This window comes from Onychomys torridus, chromosome 5 (genome assembly GCF_903995425.1).
Source record: "Onychomys torridus chromosome 5, mOncTor1.1, whole genome shotgun sequence".
NCBI classification, from domain to species: Eukaryota; Metazoa; Chordata; class Mammalia; order Rodentia; family Cricetidae; genus Onychomys; species Onychomys torridus.
This window is the reverse complement of record NC_050447.1, coordinates 99,339,835-99,346,487: the sequence shown is the minus strand read 5'-3', so window position 1 is coordinate 99,346,487 and position 6,653 is coordinate 99,339,835. Positions and strand designations below refer to the sequence as shown.

The window sequence follows — 6,653 nt, the reverse complement described above, 5'->3', positions numbered from 1 at the left end:
ATATCTAATTACTCACTGCATGGTTTTAAATCAAAGGAGACTGTGAAACAATAAGCATCTGTCTGGAACACATTACTACACAGAGAGTGTGCAGAGATGGATATGTCATGGACAGGCCATATACATTTGAGTACAAACAGCACAGACTTCTTTTTAGCTTAATCATCTTTTCAATGAACTCATTTGTCAGCAATGATTCCTACTTAAAGTTACCAAATTCGTGCTACTTTCTCTCTACAAATACTAATGACTTTTTAATGGGCTCAAATCTATAAACATGCTTCACAGGATCAGAATGCAAAAGCATACTTGCTTTGTAGCTCCTTGGGTTTTTGTTTTTTGTTTTTTGTTGTTTTTTTTTTTTTCATTTTTTAAAGCTCTTTTTGTATGGGGGTGCTAGGGATCAAACCAAGGCCTTGAGCATATTAGACAAGTACTCTACCACCGAGCTATGCCTCTAGCCCTAACTTCAATTTTAACAAACTTTTGGTAGTGGTGTTTTGTTTGAGACAAGGTCTTGTTGTACAGTCCAGACTGGTCTCAATCTCACAGCTCTCTTCCCTCAGCCTCCCAAGTGCTAGAATTACTGCCATGAGCTACCACACTTGGTTTTACAATTGATAGTTTGTCAGTGCCTATCAAGTTATGACCTTTAAAGCTTTCATCCAATGTCTCACTCATTCTTCAATCTTATGTTATAAGAGTAGAAATTGAATCTCAGAGACATTGACTAGTTCAGTTGTGGTCATCTAACTATGCAACAATGCAGGAATGAAACCAAACCCTGTGACTCATTACTTGGGTTGTGTCAGATACCCATAACTTCAGTCACCTGTAAATTATATAAGCATCAATGATATTCGACATGGGCACTCCTAACCACCATGTTTCTTATCTATGTGCAAGACTTCTATTGAGTCTTGGTGCCTTTCGTCTCCTTTTTCACTATCCATAACCATGCTGGATTTAAATGACTCCTCACCTCAGTCATTTCTGCATTTGCTCAGACTCACCCTCAGTTCCTGCAAACCTGCTTCCAGTTCTTCAAACGTAGTATGTTGGAATTCACCAATACCGTGTGGACCTTGGACCAAAAGGACAGCAACTACCATCAAAGGCCAAGAAGACACAAGTAGACCATGTAATCACAAACTAACTGACCAAGTTTACTTCGTATTATTCCCAGGTTAACCTTGCAGAGATCTCAACTGTGTTCCCTAGCACACTATTTCGGTTCTATTCAGGCTTTTTCTCCCGAAGCTCCCAAAACAGCCCCTCATGTTTATCTAGAAAATAAACCCACCTTCTAACATGCTCAGGACACTGGAGTCCTTTGTTATGAAACTTGTCACTTTCTCCTCTTCCATGTCAGTCATTGCTCAAAGAAGCATGGGTATTCATAAGAGACCAAGAGACTCTAAATACTGAGACACTGACATTCTCTTTTGGAGGGAGAAGCAGTGCTCATAAGAGTATAGAAGACTCTACCCCAGGATGTGTAAGCTTAACAATTGTTAGAGAGAAAGGAATGACTTCTTCAGTGGTCAAGCTGCCCATGAGTTACCCATGATCCTGTAGGCAACCTTTTACCATGCTATTATGAGCAACCCTCACTTATGTTCCCATAAGGAACACTTCACCCTCACTCCTGTAGGTAAACCACATTAAACTCACTGGTCTGACAAGTTGGACATTGGTAAAATTTGTTTTTAGGCTGTCATTGCATGTATCACCTAGAGTATTTAGAAATAGGTGGCCCAGAATCAGGTATGCAATGCCTACATACATATTGAATTTGCAGTCTTCTCATTTGAAAGGTAAAGATATCGATAGCACTTTCCTCTGACAAGCCTATGCCTTCCTTTCTTTTTGCTTACTGAAATTCCTTCAGAAACACAAAAAGTCTTTCATCATCTAGCTCCTGTCTGCTTGTCCAACCTCATCATCGTCACCACCTCCCAAAAACATTCTACACTCAAATTAAAAATTTCTAGTGGGCTTCCTAGATCAAATTCCATGGTCTACCCAAGCTGGTGTATGCTGTGGTACTTTCATTCCAAGTACACCTTTGAGCCTGTGCTGAGTTATAATGGCATGAACGTCTCTGTCTTCTTCATCCTTTAGACTGCCAGACTCTTCCATGTACCTTTATGTAATGTACCTCACTCTTCTGTAATTATTTATGTCCACAGCTGCTATACTTTGGATGGTGAGCATCCTCCAGGATCCATGTAGAAGGCATGGCCCTCAGTGCACTATTCAGAGGTGGTTGGTCTTTGGGGAGGTCTTTAGGTCACTGGGAATGTGCCCTTCAAGGGATTGCCACAGGACTCTCCTTGCTCCTCTAAAAGTTCTGCTCCACCACAATATGATAAGTCTAAGGGAGGGGATTAACCAATCATGGCCAGAACTGCCAAAACTGTAAGACAAACAAAACCTTTTCTCTTTATAAGTTATTTCAAGTGTTTCATTACCATACAAGGAAACTGATGAATGAAACATTCATCTGTCTGCTGTCCTACATACTAAAATAATAAGAGACATCCCATTCTAACTATTTTTGTTTCTCCACACAATATAAGTGCATAACTCTGCATTAAATTTTTGACTGGATAAATAAATTTGTTTCTTCAGAACATTTCTTACTTGGCACCAATTGGATGATCAAGGAATGGGATATCCTTTACTTAGGCTATTTGTCTTATCTACCAAATAATTAATGTCACAAATTCAATGAAGTTTAACAGTATGATGTCATCGGACTCAAATCTATCTGAAATATGAATTATAATACTGGTAACCAAGTTGAAAACAAAGAAACAAACAAAAACTCTCCAATTTAGTAGATCCAAAATGAATACATAAAACTACTACTTACACTGTAAAGTTATTGTTATGGTGATTGATTTAGGTTACTCTAACAAAGATTTCAAAAATAGTCAGCCCTCTCTGTGTCTCCAAGTTCCACATCAAGGGATTAAATGAACTGTGAACAGAAAACATTTTTAGAAAGTCACATCTGTATTAAACACATATGACTTTTTCTTATGATTATTCCCTAAACAATATAATACAAAAGCTATTTGCATAGAATTTACATACATTAGTTATTGTAAGTAATGTGTATATATAGCTTACAATAAATAATATATATGATATAAATATATATGATGTAAAATACTCACAAGGAGGTGTGTAGGTTTATGCAAAGAACATCATTTTATAAAAGGAACTTGGACATCTAGGGATTTCGATGTCCATGGGGTGCCTAAAACTAAGTCCCTCTGATACCAATGGAAGATTATGTATGAATAAATATGATATAAATGGTAAGTTTACAATGAGCATTGTTGTTTAATTTCCCTTAACTCACTATTAAAGCCAGTTCTTTTCAAGAAAATCTAATCTTGGGGTTGGAGAGATGACTCAGCAGTTAAAAGCTCTCACTGCCCTTCCAGAGGACCTGAGTTTGGGTCCCAGCACCCATATCAGGCAGCTCATATCCATCTCCAAGGAATCTAACTCCCTCTCTAGCCTCCATGGGTACCTGTACTTATATGAACATGCCCACACATAAACAAAGAATTAATAATAAATTAAATATTCTTTCTAACAATTTCATCTCATTTATCCTTGTTTCTAGTTTGATGACACTTGAAAGTTCACATTCTAAGCTCTTGGAACTTGAGATTTTTAAGGTTTTTTCCCAAAAGAAAGTTATTTGCTTCAATGCATTTTCAGGAAGCACTGCTATCTTGTGCTTCTTTGCATACACAGTGTACCCTGGGTGTCTTGGTCTATACTGAGGACTTGATGTACATTGGGCAAACTGCTTGTTCCATTCTCCATCCAGAAAGACTGGCATTTAAACTACTGTCTGAACTGCTCGGTTTTATTTGGAAGGTAGAGAATATCTCTTTGGAGGAGAATGCCTAGGCTATGTATTTCAAACTCTTTATTATTCCTTCATGGGTATTACTGTATTAATAAGATTTTAATAAACCTGAAGAGCATCTCAGACTTTATCAGCTATACCATCAGTCTCCCTTTTAACCCAACTAGATATTAACTTTTTTTTTTTTTTTAACAGATCCTGCCTCAAGTTTATTTGTAAAAACAACATGGGGTCCTGATCATCTGCAAATAGTGTGTAGGTGTGTCACACCAGTCCATCTGTCTGACAGACAGAAACCTTTTCTATGGGGCCTTCACAGGGGCCTGGGCACCTTTGGGAGCCTGAGCTGGAGCTGAGGCCTCTGCCTTGGTTTGAGCCTTGGGCTTTGGTTGGCAGAGCCTACGACCCTTGGCCATGTAGCTTCTAATCCACTTCCCGAGCTTGGGGTGAGCGATGAAAGCAAGGTAGCTGAGCTTGCGACTGGGGCCCTTCGGCATCTTGGGCTTAATTAACTACCTCGGGCTTCACAAGGGCCTTGATGGCCTCTGCATGTGCACTCACTGACTTTGCATTGTTGGCCTGCATCTTCTTCAGGCCTTTCTTGTTGTGCTTCTTGGCAAAGTGCATGTTCCTCAGGAACTTAGGGTCCACCCCCTTGAGAGATTCATTAGATATTAACTTTTGATCACACATATTTGAAGACTATTAAGCTCCAGTAAAGTATGACTAGGTTATGTTAATCCTTACAAGCTGCTGTCCTAGGCATTCAGAAGCAAGTGTCATTAACTTTAAGTCACAGAGTCTATCCTTTCACAGCTGGTCTCCTTTCCATTTGTACATCCTGCCAAGAATTGATTGTCTTTTCTAAAATTATTTTTTAAAAATGTTTTCTTGCATAGGATGACCCAGTCCTGAGACATATGGTATACAGGCAAAGACATTGCCCTAGCCATACCAAATTGACATTGAGATTCATCAAGCATGCCTAAGCTCAGAAGGACAAACAAGGCCAAGGAACTGTGAGAAAGGACTGCAGTACGGCTCCCAGAACTTTAATTGTCACTGGTGTCAGGGGAAAACTACAAAGGCCTGCTCCCAGCAATCTTAGCACTTTGTGTACCTGCTAAGAGTCTAAATGAAATCAGACAAATAAGCCCTTCATCAGAGTGCAAAGGGGGTTAGTGTCCTCACATTATGCAAGGACATTTGTCAAATACAGTTCAGTCTGTACTAAGACACCATTCTCTTGAACTTGTAAGCAAATGAAAATTGTTATAAATGGATTAAGTGTACTGTACTCCAAGCAGGGGAAATGAGGATTTGGGGATATAGGTAAATTTATTGTTAATTAACCCATAAAAAAAAAACGAAAAATAAAAGGGAAACGAAAATAAGGCATTATTAAACAGGTAGGTGACCCTGTGAACTGCAGCAAGCTTATTTGTACATTATGTCTGTGTGAATATAGTAAATGCTTACTATGTGTATGATACAAAACAATACTATACCCAAAGACCTCAGAGACCTCAGAATCCCAGTTGATTAAAAAAAAAAAAAAAAAAGCTGTATGAGCTGGCTAGTTTTTGTAAACTTGACACAAACCTAGATTTACCCAGGAAGAAAGAGTCTTATTTGAGGGATTACCTCCAGCAGATTGGCCTGTGACCATGTCTGTGGGTATTCTTAATTGCTGGTGTAGGAGGACCCAGCCTGCTGTAGGTAGTTCCATTCTTTATGAGGTGGGCCTGGACTCTTTAAGGGGCTTAGCTCTTTTAGCAAGTCAAAGGAATCCTTGCCAGTAAGCAGCATTTCTCCATGGCTTCTGCTGTAGTTCCTGCCTCCAGTTTTCTGCCTTGAGCTCCTACCCTGGCTTCACTTGAAGACAGACTGTAACATCTAAGATGAAATGAACCCTTTCTTCCCCAAGTTGCTTTTGCCTGTGGTGTTTACCACAGTAACAGAAAACCAAACAGGGATAGAATCAGTTGCCAGAAGTGGGACATCCTAAATGAGCTTGCCTCTTTCACCTATGCCTAGGTTTTCATCATATCCACAAAACTAACCAGCACAGCACATGTATTATAAGACTACACTGTCATGGCTGGGTATCTGCAAGACAAAAAAGCTGAGGAGCTGAAAAGTGAGTCCGACGTGGTAATTGGGGCACAAGATTAGCACCAAAGAACAACTGGATCCAAAGCCTTAATTTCAGTGTATGGTACTTTTATTTATAATTTCTTATAATAGTGATATCATCCTGTTGTCAAAACTTAGTACACAGCTAAGAGTGCGATGTATTCAAAAGAAATAAATGTGATCTACAACCACGTATGCTCGGCTAAGTCTTGAGCAAAGTGCAAGAATAAGTCGATGGGAGTTTTGAAAATGAATGGTGTTGGTCCAGTTTGATGCCTAAGGGTATCGAGTAACTCTCAAGCCAAACCTCAAGCCATTAACCCAAAATCAGTCACAGATTTGAACATTAAACATAAAATCATAAAATTTTAAGGAGAAAATGTATATGAGAAAATCTTCATAACTTGTAGTTGAACAAAGAATTCTTAGACTTAATGTTAAGTGCACAGTTCATAGAGGGGAAAAAATAACTAACCGGACTTCACTAAACTTCTCTATAAAGGATTCTTTTAAAAGAATGAAAAAAAATCTAAATATGGTGGCCCATTCCCTCAACCTCAACAGCTGGGAGGTAGAGGCAGGAGGATCAAGTAAAGGCCAACCTCTGCTGCACAGCCAATTT

The 6,653-nt window shown here is 39.0% G+C and overlaps 1 pseudogene; it reads right to left on the bottom strand.

Annotated features, from left to right (window-relative positions):
* Positions 1-4,127: 4,127 nt before the first annotated feature.
* LOC118584642 lies at positions 4,128-4,588 on the bottom strand (annotated as a pseudogene).
* Positions 4,589-6,653: the final 2,065 nt, after the last annotated feature.